Source organism: Panthera pardus, unplaced genomic scaffold (genome assembly GCF_024362965.1).
Source record: "Panthera pardus isolate Hobbes unplaced genomic scaffold, ASM2436296v1 HiC_scaffold_8, whole genome shotgun sequence".
In the NCBI taxonomy this organism is placed as follows: domain Eukaryota; kingdom Metazoa; phylum Chordata; class Mammalia; order Carnivora; family Felidae; genus Panthera; species Panthera pardus.
Genome location: NW_026527013.1, coordinates 117,023,016 through 117,036,930, shown reverse-complemented (window position 1 = coordinate 117,036,930; position 13,915 = coordinate 117,023,016). Strand labels below are relative to the sequence as shown.

At 43.7% G+C, this 13,915-nt stretch overlaps 1 long non-coding RNA gene across 1 annotated transcript; it reads left to right on the top strand.

Moving 5' to 3' along the window:
* The first annotated feature begins 8,649 nt into the window (after window positions 1-8,649).
* On the top strand, window positions 8,650-10,541 carry LOC109261776 (uncharacterized). Its single transcript, XR_002077521.2, has 2 exons — window positions 8,650-8,737; window positions 10,213-10,541. It is a non-coding gene; the product is annotated as an uncharacterized LOC109261776 (long non-coding RNA).
* The last annotated feature ends 3,374 nt before the right edge of the window (window positions 10,542-13,915 follow it).

Here is a 13,915-nt window from a genome sequence, read left to right as displayed (position 1 = left end):
CTGTGATCTTCTCATCGACAGAAATCACAGATTTCCCCGCCCACTGAGGTTGTTGCAGGGATAGTGTGATATCACGTGTGTTCACCACAACTTTGAAATGACAATAGTTGTCAGACCTGCTGCCAGTAACTATTCTTTAGTGTGCTGTTCTAGAAGCACATGCATTACTAGATCACAAATCTGTGTTTTGAAGAATATTTTGATAGCTTCATTTTGATATAATTTATGGTTTTCTTTGTTGTTTCATATATGATATTTTATACCCTGAAAGCACGATTCCAGAAGAGGGTCTATGAACAGAAAGGACCCTCCCTTCAGATGAGGAGGCCAGGGTTCCTGTCCTTGTTAAACATCCTTGTCAAGTCCCTTCCTCCTCTTTTCTTTTTGCCTTTTTTTCTCAATTTAAAAAATTGAGATAAAAGTCACATAACATAAAAGTCACTCTATTAAAGTGTACAATTCAGTGGATTTTTAAAAAATATTTTTATTTATTTATTTATTTATTTAGAATCCCAAGCAGGCTCTGCACTGTCAGTGGGGAGCCCGATGTGGGGCTTGAATAAACCTGAGCCAAAACCAAGATTCAGATGCTTAACTGAGTGAGCCACCCAGGTGCCCTACAATTCAGTGGATGTTTAACATATTAACAAGGTTATGCGACCACTACCACTATATAATTCCAGAACATTTACATCACCCCAAACAGCAGCCCCATCTCTGTTAGTGGTCAACCTCTGTGTTCTCTCCCTCCAGCCGCTGGCAATCACCAATCTGCTTTCTGTCTCTATGGATTTTTCTAGTCTGGTCATTGCTTAGAGATTGAGCCATAAAATATGAGGCCTTTTATGTCTGCTTTATTTCGCCTAGCAGGATGTTGGGGGAGTTCATTGTGCTGTGGCACATGTCAGGGCCTCATTCCTTTCTGTGACTGAATAATATTCCATTGTATGGATGTACCACACACTGTTTATCCATTGGGCTGCGTTCTTTATCAGTCTTCACATCTACACTTTCAAAATGAAGAGCTGAGGGCAGATCACGGCTAAAGATTCTTCCAGCTTCCAAACCTTGACTCTGTCTACCTCCACATAGCCTCTGCTGTGTTGTTTTGCATGAAGCTCTGTTAGATTGGCTCCAGGTCTCCTGTCCTCAGACATTGGCCTATCAAATTCCTGAGAGCACATTTTTAAATTCCATCTGTTCACATCCACCAAAAAAAAAAAAAAAAAAAAAAATTTCAATTGGTCTGGAAATCTTCCTTAAATTAAGGCTTGTTGGTAGACAATCCCAAATGGACTACTACTCTCTCTTCTCCAACTATGTGCGCAACGCCGTGGCAATTGACAAACTGTAATGGGCTGGGCCCATGAGTGGGGGACTAAATGCTCTGAAGCACAATCAACAGAAAACTCCTTCAGAAAAATCCATGGCATGTTGTACGCCCTAGGGAACAATTCAAGGTCTTATCCTAAGGTTCTCACTCTGCCACTCTCAATGCTTAATTCTGGAAAAAAGAAATTTCACCTGTCACTTGAAAATTTCAGCAGATGTCTGCAGCTTATTTCCACAAGCCTGTAAAGGATCAGAAAGATAAAGGAGGGAAGGGCTCACGGAGATAAGGGACTAGCAATAAATCCTCAAATTGTGTAAGTATAGAGTACTGTTAACAGAGTTTATGTGAAGATCTGAGACACCTTTCTAACTCATTGACTTTCACTCTTTACTAGATTATAAAACAGCGTATACTAACTACAGTCAGAAATAACACAAAGGCTTCTCATGCAGCACAACAAATACATATTTAATGTGAGAAAAGATTATAAATTACATATTATTCAATTTTGTGCTACTTCCCATCCCCCACATGCATAATAGAAAAGGAACCGGCTATGTTTTATCCCCCTACCTTTCTTGACATCAGCCAAGCCCTGTTTTGCTTTCAGCCTGTTCCTTTGTTACATAACCACACTCTCAATCCATTCTTTCATTTCCTTCCAAGTGCTTTCCATCACGCCCGTGGTGTCTGAACCTCATTACACCTACTGGCGCGTGATGCTGGAGCATTTACTGTTCTCAGCCCAGCACATTCTTTGCTTGCAAATGCTTTAGATTCTTTTCCTTCGGAGATAAACCAAGAAATCTGCAAATTCATACCTAATCTGTCATAGCCCTGTCACCCAATCCAATCCTCTCCAAACAAAATCCTTTTGGTGAGAGGAAGACAATACCCCAGTTTCATAAATAATTTTTTCCACCAACCTTAATCTGCTGTCTATGAATATTAATGAGTCTCATCGATTCATGTCTCCATTTTATGTCCAATATTAGACACCTTCCCAGAAAGCTAGCTGTCAAGGTTGCAAAGGACCCTATTTCACTTTCATGTTAAATTAGCAAAATAAAAAAGGGCAACTTCTTTGGCTTGTGGATTTCAAGAGGTACCCCCTCTTTATCCCTGCACTCGAATTGCTTTTACATCGTTCCCAAATTATAGGTCAGTCCTGGCAGGAAGGAGAGCTGGGTTGTGTCACTTCTTTTTCGTCTATTCCAAGCAAGGGTTGACCTGCTACCATGGACACATTTCAGAGACGCAGTAAATGTGTCTCTTTTACCAATCTCAATTCCTTTGCTTGCTTGTTCTTTTTTCTTTTCTTTTTTTTTAATGACTTCCTTGTTGGGTCTAGGTCTGAATTTTTGTGACATTCTGCTTCCCCTGGCTATTCTTGCTTTAAAAAAATTTTTTTTTATGTTTTATTTATTTTTGAGAGAAAGAGAGAGAGAGCACGAGAGGGACAGAGAGAGAGGGAGACACAGAATCTGAAGACAGGCTCCAAGCTAGCTGTCAGCACACAGCCCAACGCGGGGCTCAAACTCACAATCTGGGAGATCATGACATGAGCCGAAGTCGGACGCTTAACTGACTGAGCCACCCAGGTGCCTTGGCTATTCTTGCTTTTAAATTTTCTGCATACAGACCACAGAATAAGTGGGTTTGGTTCCAGGGTTGCCCCTGGCCTGTGAGAAATCTTTGCAAAAATTAGGACATTTTAGAAAAAGGAGCTCCCTTTGGGCGAACATACCTGTGTACTGGGATCCAGGGTCTGCTGAGGGCAGTGTGGGCTGCATTTCAACACCTACTTCCTCTCCTCAGGGCACCTTGGCTGGTTTCTCTATTAAATCTTTCACTTATCCCCCTTCGCCGGTTTCTTGGACCCCAAGTGTTTTTTGGGGGATGCCAGAGATTTGCCTTTTATGCTTAGATCCTTCTTAACTGCAATTCACCTTTTTCTTCTTTACTCATTTTCACGGCGTTAATGTTAAACTCCTTGTTTATCTGCCAGGTTTCACAGAAGCACCTTTAATTCATCTTTCTATCTTTGAGCAATTTGAGTAGGAATTCAAGTTATATCCTTGGGTTTTACGTTTATTTGGTCGGTTGATTTTTTAATACATGCTTTCATATGTTCAAAGACTTGCTTGCTGATAGCATTATTTGTTGCTTAAATGACAAACATATGGCCAACTGCCAGAGGAGCTGTGTTATTTGAGAAGGTCCAGGAAGCCTGCTCTAGGTCTAACTAGACCCCTCCTTGATTGCCATTCGTGCCTCAAATTCTATCTTAAAGCCACATTCTTTTGGACTAAGCAAATGCAGCCTTGTTGCAATATACTACACTTGGAAAGAACTAAGGAGACCGCACCAGTCATTGACACTTTAGTGAGAATTAGTTTATCAAATCCTGTTCCAAGGGCAGCTATGTGACAGAAGAAAGGTGGTTTGGGTCATGGAATATACTAATCCCCTAGTGGGCAGGCCTGATTAGGCTGGCAGAAATACCCTTGAACATATTGGTCATTTTGAGGGATTCTGAAGAGAACAAGGGACTGAAGAGAACAAAGAGAACAAACCCTCTTTGAGGGTTCTGAAGAGAACAAAGGCAAATTGACCTTTGTCATGTTTTTGCCCAGAGCAATCCCAGGGCAGCTCTAAGAGATCTAACTTGGTATAAACTATTCAACAGTATTGATGTTTCCCGATGTGACCAAGGATGAGACTCTTCTGTTAACTTGCTGGAGCAGCTGAGAATTCAGATTCCTTCCCTGGGCCTACACCAATCACTCCCTGTTTTGACCTTGATCTTTAGTCATTGAGCTTCCTTGATGGCCCAGGGTTGGTGATGTTAGCAGGGCAGGACACATACCTCTAAGGAATTCATTTCTCACATGAATATGGCCACCTGTGGAAAGATCTACGCAAGACAGGCCACAGGCCCAAAGAATATTGAAGCAATAAAGGTCCTTAAAGACCATAACCAATCTAGTCCTAGGCCTGTCAAAGTGGGCTGCACACACATCTGAGGGTGCAAAGCCATGACTTACACACAAATTAAATATGGTGCATCTTCCTGCAGTGTCCTTTTACTAGATAGTAATAAATTTAAAATGTTAGCTTTAAATTAAGACAAGCATGCCTGTATTACAGAATGGAATATAGCAGTCACAGGAATTCAAACAGATAACAAGGAAAATGAATACATGAGCACAGAAAACAGAGCTTAGATTACCCAGGATTATGTTTTCAAAAACAATTTTGCATCAGAATCACCTGCAGAATTTCAAAAAAACTTCAGAACAATTCTGCTGCCAGTGCCCTTTCCAAATGGATTCTAGTACATTGATATTCCTCCAGAGCTCCTCTGGTGATTCAGAGGTACGGCCAGAGTTGAGAACCTCCAAATTTGAGCCCAGCTGAGGCTCAGCAGGGTGAAGTGACTGACCCAAGATCACACAACTCATTTATATTTGGTGTTTTAAGCCATTGTTCTATCTATGATCTGCTTCTCATTAGGATCAGCTGCCTAGTTATGGGTCCTAGTGCTAAACGGATAGTGCAGATCCCTTGTTGTATAGAAATTGTTAAGAATTTTAAGACAGCAACAGCACAGCATTGGCAAGTGCAGAGTCCTACCGCATGTGCTGGCCCGTGTACACACCCATGGAGTCAGCCCTGCGCCTCCAAAGCCTGAAGAGTGTATTCAGCACTGCAGCCAACTTAGAGCAGTGAAAGCACATCTACAGGACGGGGAGGAACAGTGCCCTCGTCTACATTCCCTAGTTTATGCGGTGAGATGACACATGCATGCAAGCATACCCACATGCACCACTGCTCAGGTATTGCAGAGACACCTTCTGGCAGAAGTGGTTAGCAAAGATTAAATGAGATTGTTCTGCTGTAAAAGCATGTTTGCTTCTTCATCTAAACTGAGAATGAAACTGTCAGCTCTTGGCTCTAACCTGTGCTGGGTGGCTTATAAATTCCAGTTTACACTTTCGCCCCAAACCACTACCCCCCCTCCCCATCCCTGCACAAGTTTTCATAGTCCTAAATCTTCATCTGGAATTATAGGCTCAGATTATGGAAAGGCGTTTTGTCGTATTTTGAACACAACTGAGTTAGGTCCCTCTCTGAAATAAATGAGGGCGTCTGTTGGGTTGGGTTGAGGGGGAGAACCATGGACTGTGCGCATGCACACGTGCGCGCTCACACACACACACACACACACACCAATACCAGAGACGGGAAGCCCAGCAGAGCCTGATAGGATTGCAGAATTTAGGAGAAGCCCTCACTCTAAGGAGGCTGTCTTCTCCTGGAGAGCGAGAATAACACACTCCGTGCCTGGATAAAGACCTCTGTTAGGGGCGGGAGCAGATGTATGTGTGAGGGCCTGGGGGAAATGCAGGGAGGAGAGGACCAGGCAAACTGCTGGAGGAAACGAGAGTGCATCCATTCTCTTGAGATTCAGCAGCCGGGCAAGGTATGGAGAGTTAATGAACCAAGGGGAGGATGGGGGAACACCAGGGAATTCAAAGTAAGTGAATGAAATTCTCATTACATCGCCACTGGAATTAATATGCAAGCTTTCCTCTCTCTCAGGGCTTCTTTTTGGCATTGCTGCTATGAAATATTTGGGGCCAGGGATGGAGCAAAACCCTAGAGAAAAGCAGGTGATTCATGTTCCTGGGAATTTGCATCCAACTCAGTAGATGGGGCAGACAGAGCCTGCACAGCTGGGGAAGCTTTCTCAAAACCTTCGAAATCAGCAGCCATCCAGTCCTGAGAACAAGGGTGATTTAGTCAGATAGGTCTGGGAGAGACCCAGTGTGGCCCGTTCTGTGAGGACCATTGCTTTCTTGATGGCCAATCCCTGTCTGTATCTGACTGACTCAGGCTTACCCCTTAACGATGTCTGGAGACATGTATAAAAATGACAAAGGATTCACTGAAACTTAGAAAGGCCCTATGAGGGAATGCGCTATAATCAGCGTATTAAATCTATAACTTCTGGCCATGCACACGTGTGGTAGACAATCACACAAAGCAAGCACAAATACTCTAGGGGAGCTCTTGCTGCAGCAGCCAGAGTGGCCTCCCAGGTCAGGCAAGTGAGTTCTGCTCCCACCTCAGTGTAATCAGAGGCCAAGAACTTAACCTCTCTTAGTCTTGTCTTCTCCAGCTAAAAATGAGCTACATCGAACAGCTATTTTATAAACTTGTCTTGAGGCTTGCATAACATGGTGTAGTTGTGAAGGTTTTCACCTGGAGCATAGTAGGTATTCAACATACATACATACATAGTACACAGCGGGCACATAGTAGGTATTCAGTAATAACTATTATCAACCATCAATCCTTTCTTTCTCTCTGCCCCCAGGCTGGGGATTAATGAAAACCCTCAGCCAAGAGTAACTTAAGAAGGAGATGCTTTTGGCCAGGTTCTGTTCCACCCTTTTGACGTACTCTTGTGTGCTTGGCTGGCCTTCTATGCACAACCAGCCCTTGTCCACAAGAAGCCCAACAGAATGGGCATCTCTCCATAATAGGAATGATACATTAACTGAGAAGACAGACGTCTTAGACTCTGTCTCGTGCTGTTTTCAAACATCACCTCATGAGTTGACAAAGCAGTCCCGATTTGCTTCCTGATGAATCTGGACAATGCTGGAAAGTGAGGCTGTCCCTTTCCTTTCTTCCAACATGTGTCCAGTGAAGTGACCTCAGAACCGCCTCTCTGAGTTATCTTCTAGCAGCGGGAGAGAGGGTTCACAGGGTCAGAACTTCTCCGGGGCTCCATGCCCTTCAAAGATGCATTTTTGAGCATTCTGTTACAAAACGAGAAAAGTAAGGACAATGAAGAAAGCTTTCTTCAGTAAAGCTTTCAATCAAAAGGACTGTCCTCTATGTGGAGATTGTGGTTTGCTGGTGTTTTGTGTATCAAGATGTGCTTTGTGTGTGTGTGAAACAATAGAGAAAGGAGATGAAAGCAGTTATATTTTATACCCTGACTTGGCAAAATGAAAAGGAGGCAAACCCATGTTTCCCTCCGTTACCACCCAATTAAAAAAAAATAATTTTACTGGCTCATGAAATAAGAAAGCTGGAAACCACTGATATGGACCACCCTGGTGGTTTAGGGAAAGAAAATAACTTCCAGATTAGCAGCTACCCAGAACATTTTCCCCCAGACTGTAGACCCCTGGGCTTTTGCTGCATGAATTATTTCATGTCTCCTATCTATGACAAATATGGCAAATGAGGGTGAAAGGGGCTGTATGAGAGGTCATGGGTCTCCCCCAATAAACCAACCACATAGTAGTAAGGAGGGATGCAAAGTCAACGTGCTATCCCCATTCCTACCACAGATACAACTCTTCCCTCGTGTAAATGGGTCTGAGAACATTTGGTGTTGATGCTGATCCAGTACTTCCAAAATACTATGTTCGTATTTAAAACATTTCTAAGTGAAACATCTTCTGTTAGAGATTCAACTACAACCTGGTTTTGTTTGGGCTTGAAAAGACCACTTTTTTGGGTGAGAGTCCAATATTGTAAAATTACTCTTTTCATTATGATAACTAGCAGGTACCAAACACCTAACCATGAGGTCACATTTCCAATAACATATCTCAAATTATGTGATGTTTTGTCCTATTGTTTGGGTTTGCTAATGCTGCTTCAGCAAGTATTTCTAGACCTCTCTGAGAAGAACTCGAATGGTCCCCCAAAGCTTCCTTGGGGGTTACCTGATACTCTAGCCAGCCATTGGACTTCAGGCTGCTGGCCTTCACATCATCCCAGGCTCCAGGTCATTCCACCCTTCCAGGCCTTTCCTGTCAGGCCTTGGTCTCCTCCATCCTTTCTTCCCCTACCAGGCCTTTGTGATTAATTTCTGCTGTCCCCTCCTGGAATGACTACTTGTTCAAGTCCTTGCCCTTGGCCAAGGTTCAGTTCAAGACATTTCCTCTAGGAATTCTAAGATCCCTAGTGTATAAATAGCCTCTTTTGTCATTCTCCTGCTGCACTTTGTACCCCAATAATCCAAGGTATGTGTAGTGAGTGCTGAAATGATTATTTGTATGTCTGTGTTCCTACCACTTTCAGCTACCCTGTGAGCTCCAGGATGCAAGGACTAGATCATAATCATTTTTTTTTTTTAACTCATCAAAGCATTGGCACAATATATTGAACATAGTCTGGCAAATACTGTTTAAGACTGAATTGCCTTAAATTCTCACTAAGGTGTAAAGGACTGATTGTCATACCTCCCAGAATGCATAAGAAAAAACTTTCTTTCCCCCGGTAGGAACATTGGCTCTCACTGGTCCATGGAGGGAAAAGACAATTCTTGAACCTTCCAGAAAATCCTACAGGATGGATAGCCTGAGCAGCATTCAGGTAGGTGAAATGTCAAAGAAGCACATAAATTCATGACAAGAATCCCCACCGTGTCCCCTACCAATCACTTCAAACAACAACACTGACAGATTTTGTACACTATCAGCCTTATTTAACCAGCCATCATTTCCTTTTAAAAAAAAAAATAAGAAGAAGAGTTAAGGTCAAGTAGAAAAAAAAAATGCCTTTGAATTAAAATCTTAGCTTTTCTTTGAACATCCAGATGATTAAATGAGATCCAGACGAAAGCAGGCAATTTCCAAAAAATAAAACCCAGCCGGGGGTACTGCATTCCCTCATGCTTCTACCAGTAACCCCATGGTAAAGTAAAGTAATGATTGATTCGGAGAGAATTATGGCTATTATAAACTGTAATCAGTGGTGGATGAGAATAATTACACAGGGAAAGGAGGGAAAAGCTGAAACATGGCTGAGCAGTGTTCTGATGGATGGGGAAGTCATTTCCTGGCCGTTAATGACTGATTTTTCAACAGTCAGCACACAAGCTTTAATCCCAGAGGGGAGAAGGAGAAAGAAATGGCCACATTATAAAGGATGCTACTGACTTAACCTTACCACTTTTAATCTGAATATAGCTGATGCCTGTCCCCCTATCTGTCCTTGCTTTTTTGTTCTTGCTTTTGCAGATATACCCTCTGGTGGGGTGAGGTTAGGTCTGGCCTTTATCTGAGAGACACCAGAAAGAGTTATGGTTATATAGAACTCCCGTAAATCACGGTGGTGGGAAATGGCATTGGGGCGTCAGAACTGCGAGGGCCACAGAAATCACCTGGTCTAGTCTGCTCGTTTCACAGGAGATCCCAAAGAGGTGAAGTGATTTGTTCAAGTCACACAGGTAATGGACTTTCAACCTGAGGGGAGCCTGCCCACCCAGGACCACAAGGGAGACTGGCCTTGTCACAGAGGCACGATCAGAGCCCTGAGGGAGACAGCTTTGCTAAACTCATTTCGATATTGTCACCAGCTCAGTGTCTTGCCCTCTGAGACAGGCTCCGGGGTCCCCTGTTCTGCCTGCAGAAATTGTTACTGGGTGAGGTCACAAGAAGTCTGAGAGAGCACAGGCCTGTGGAATGATCCATTTTCATTTATAGATGAGCAGTGAGTCTTTTAATCTGTGACCCTAATGGCGGGAGGGAGGGACAGAAGGATAGAGACTGAGACAGGGAGAGGGAGAGAACCGAATGTATCTTATTTGCGTCCATACAACAGGATAACTGATGGAAACAGACTAGAAGTCATAAAACTGTGTAAAGCAGGACAACCAGAATTGTTGGTGACAGACACTTTTCTTTGGAGCCCTATGAATTTGAAGAGCCTTTCTAATACCTTCATGAAGTACTAGGTTTCTCTCTCACCTCCTCCTTACCTCTCTCAGAGCCCCTAAAGCAGAGAAGATGTGTGATGGTGGATAATGTGGGACAAATTCCAGCAACCTCTCTCCTCTCTGCCTCCAGGACAAAGCCCATCAGAAGGAAAGGAAGGATCATCTTCTAAGAAAATATGACTGCCTCTGAAGCCAAATTATGTCAAGATATAAGATCAGGAATGTCCAGATGCTGTTTATCCCATCTTAATTAAATTTGGACTTCTTTGGGGGAAAAAAGTACCTCGGTTCCAGGAAAAGTTGTTTGGACTCTGAGGCTGTTTGGATTCTGTTTTATGAAAATAAACATTTTAATCAAGATACCATCATTCCTAGATTTTCACTGCGAAGGTATTTTCTGAAGCAAACCCTCTTGAGCCAATATATGTTCTTAATAATATTCTATTCAATGCTGCCCAATGGTCTTTGTTTTTTCTCTGTTCTCATTTTCAGGTTCTTAAAAGTATTTCAAACAGGATCAATGCCTTTTCAAAGGTACATTTTACAGTGATGCCGTGAGAAATCATTTGTCCATCTGGTATTCCTTTCCCCTCCTTCAGGTAAGCACACCTCAGATTTCCTTCAGGGAACCATGCTTCCCCTAGTCCCTGGAATCCTGATAGATCTACAAATCCCAGAGTCATGTCCCACCACATAGCACCTTTACCCCACTGGCACTCCATGTGCCCCCAGATGCAGAGGGGGCATGCAGTCTTGATGGGCCAGTCTAAGTCTTCTCTTCCCAAGCCAGAGTGATTGGCTTTGAAATGGCCATCTTTCTTGAGACTTTCTACATAGATGCTGAGAGAGTGTATATACCTTGTCGATTTGGAATAATAGCTGTAGGATATGGTCTTTGAGCTGCCTGGACTATCTTTCCATCTGTAGAGAAAGAGCCACAGGTGGGGGGGGGGGAGAGAAAGAGAGAGAGAGAGAGAGAGAGAGAGAGAGAGAGAGAGAGAGAGAGAGGCTAACCTTATAGATCATCCAAGCCCGTGGATCCAGCAGAACCTGACTTTTAAATCCCATAACCCTGAACTCCACAATTATGGGAAATAATGCACTCCCTTGCTGTAAGCTACATGAAATTGGGTTACTCTCTCTTATTACCCAGAGTCCTGACAAGACTAAGACTTTTCATTGGGCCTGCTTTGATTTAAACCTTGGCTAGAGGGTTCAGTACTTTCTTTCTTTTTCTTCCTTCCTTCCTTCCTCTTTCTTTCTTTCTTTCTTTCTTTCTTTCTTTCTTTCTTTCTTTCTTTCAGAAAGTACAAGCAGGGGAGAGGGGCAAAGGAAGAGAGAGACTCTTAAGCAGGCTCCACACTCAGTACAGAGTCTGACAAGGGGCTCAGTCCCACACCCCTGGGATCATGACCTGAGTTGAAATCCAGAGTTTGAGGCTCAACCGACTGAGCCACTCAGGCACCCCAGTACTTATTTTTTTAATTGAAATATTTATAATGAATTATTGTGCTAGTAATGAAGGGCTATAGTACTTTATATAGCAAAAAATAAACTTATCTTTTGACTATAACTTGGATTACCAAGCTCACTATGTATCTAGTTACAACCAATCTTTGAATCACATGTTTTGAATAAATGAACAAACAACTGAACAGACAGATGGGCTAAAAGTCTTCCAGAAATCACCCAGCACCTGCTGGAAGCCTCCATTCTGCCAATGAGTTGTTGGAATGAACAACTCTTTTAACCGTGTACACACACACACACACACACGCGCACAACTAAAATTATCCTACAAGGACTAACAAGAAAAATGCAAAATATCTCTAAAGAAAATATTTGCAATTATTGTTTACCATGTGATTTAGGGAAGAGTGCCATTCTCCCCACAGTAATACCAAAGGTGAGAGCACATTTTAAGGACTCCAAAGGGATGCAGAAACTCCAGAGAGAAAATTCAGACATCTAGAATTTTCCTTTCCCTCTGGGACCCAACCTCCGTGTTTCTGAGGACTAGGTCATGCGCAATGAAGCCCTTCATCTCTTATAGGCTCTGCCCTGCTCTACACAAAGCCATCAGTGCGAGAGCAGGACATGCCTTGAGTGTCAGTCCTGAGAACTCTCAGGTGCAGAGGACTAGCGGTCAAGCCTGCCAGCTGAGGCATTCCAAAGACTCGTCCCCATGGAGGACCCTCGGGGGCCACAACAGCTTGAGGGGTGCTGTCGGAGGTAACACTGGTCAGTGCCTGGCAGAATAGAGAGAGGAAGTCAGCCACCCCAGCAGGGCACACACGGTCTCTTGTATCTGGCATGGGCTTGCCCTGTCCCAAGAGGAAACTTTCTACCCTGCCCTGTTCCGTTCCTGTGAAGTGCAGTCTCTCACTTGGGAGGAGAAAGAGAGAAGCTCCCTCTGGGCACAAATATCAATTAAGGTCCCTGTCACCACAGAGGCACACAGTTTCTGCTCCAGGCAGCACCTTCCCCATTTTATCCTGTCAAGGTGGCCACCTTCATGAAGAATAAATGGATTATTTCGCTATAGTCACTTAACCCCAGAAAATGAAAACAAATCCTATTATGGCTAGTGGGTGTTTCTTTGTCTTATTTTTGTTGACCTCCAGGTATGTCATATTTCTGTGGGTTTCCCAATAGGTCAATTGTCTGTATTCGTGGGTCTTTGACATTAACAGTGGTATGTTACGTTTTCTAAGTATGTTAAAACACAATATTTCATATGTATACACACACAGGGTCACAGATATTCATGGGCATATACATTTATTCACATTTATTTATATATGTGCATGTTGTGTATATGTATATAACCACACACATGCACATACCTGCCCTATCCATAATTGTCACTCTGTTAAGAGGTGTTCGCCAGATTTTTGAACAAATGGCTTAGGGCCATTTTCTGTTGTTAAAAGTGAGAATGCTCATTGTAGAAAAATTAGAAGATGGGGAAACGTGTGAGGGGAAAAAGAAATACCTCCGATAATCCCACTAAACAGAGGAAACCATTTTGTGCTTTATCCATTCCTGCCCTTTCGCATGCATATTGGAGGGGTATCCTTTTTACACAGTCAAAATTGTGCTATGGACAATTCTGTAAACTGGTCTTCCGCTCAGTCCTATGAGAGGCATTTTCCCTACGTTTGTCAGGATAATTTTAAGCCCACCTCATGCATTTCGTTCCAGGAGTAAATATGAGTGTGTGATGTCCAGGCGGGACCAGGAACGGACTGTACCCTATGCCCTCTGTCTTTTCAATTGTTGCCCAGTCTACCTGAAGGAGATGAGAAGCAGACATGGCATTGCTCGCTGGCATGCACCCCCTCCGACCGCCCCCTCCCCTGGCTCCCTGGCTCACCAGCTGCCCTGACCCAGAAGGGGCCTCTTGCCCAGCACTGGGAAAGTGCAGATCCCTTACCTAAGAGTCAGGCGGGCAGGCTCGTTCCAGACTGCCGCTGGCACTTTCCCTGCAGAGAAAGCACCTGTGAGGTTAGGCTCAGAACCTGAGCATGCACCCCCTTCCTCCCTCTCTAGGGCATCTGACTCCTACTGGCTGAACCGCAGTCTGAAGGTGCTCAGGGCTCTTTATGTAAGTGGTGGCTCCCTGCCTGGTGTGTGTATTATTCAGAGAGGCCGGGGATGGGCTGCCTGGGGGAAGAGTCTTGCCGAGTGGCTGAGTGAGTAATAGACCTTAGCAAGGGGTAGTAGTCTTGGCTCAGTCCCCCCAGGGCCTGGCTGTCCCCACCCCACCTGCACTCCAGGCTCTACCAGATCTGCTTCCGTTTAGTTGGGCCCAGAAGCACTGAATTGAGAAA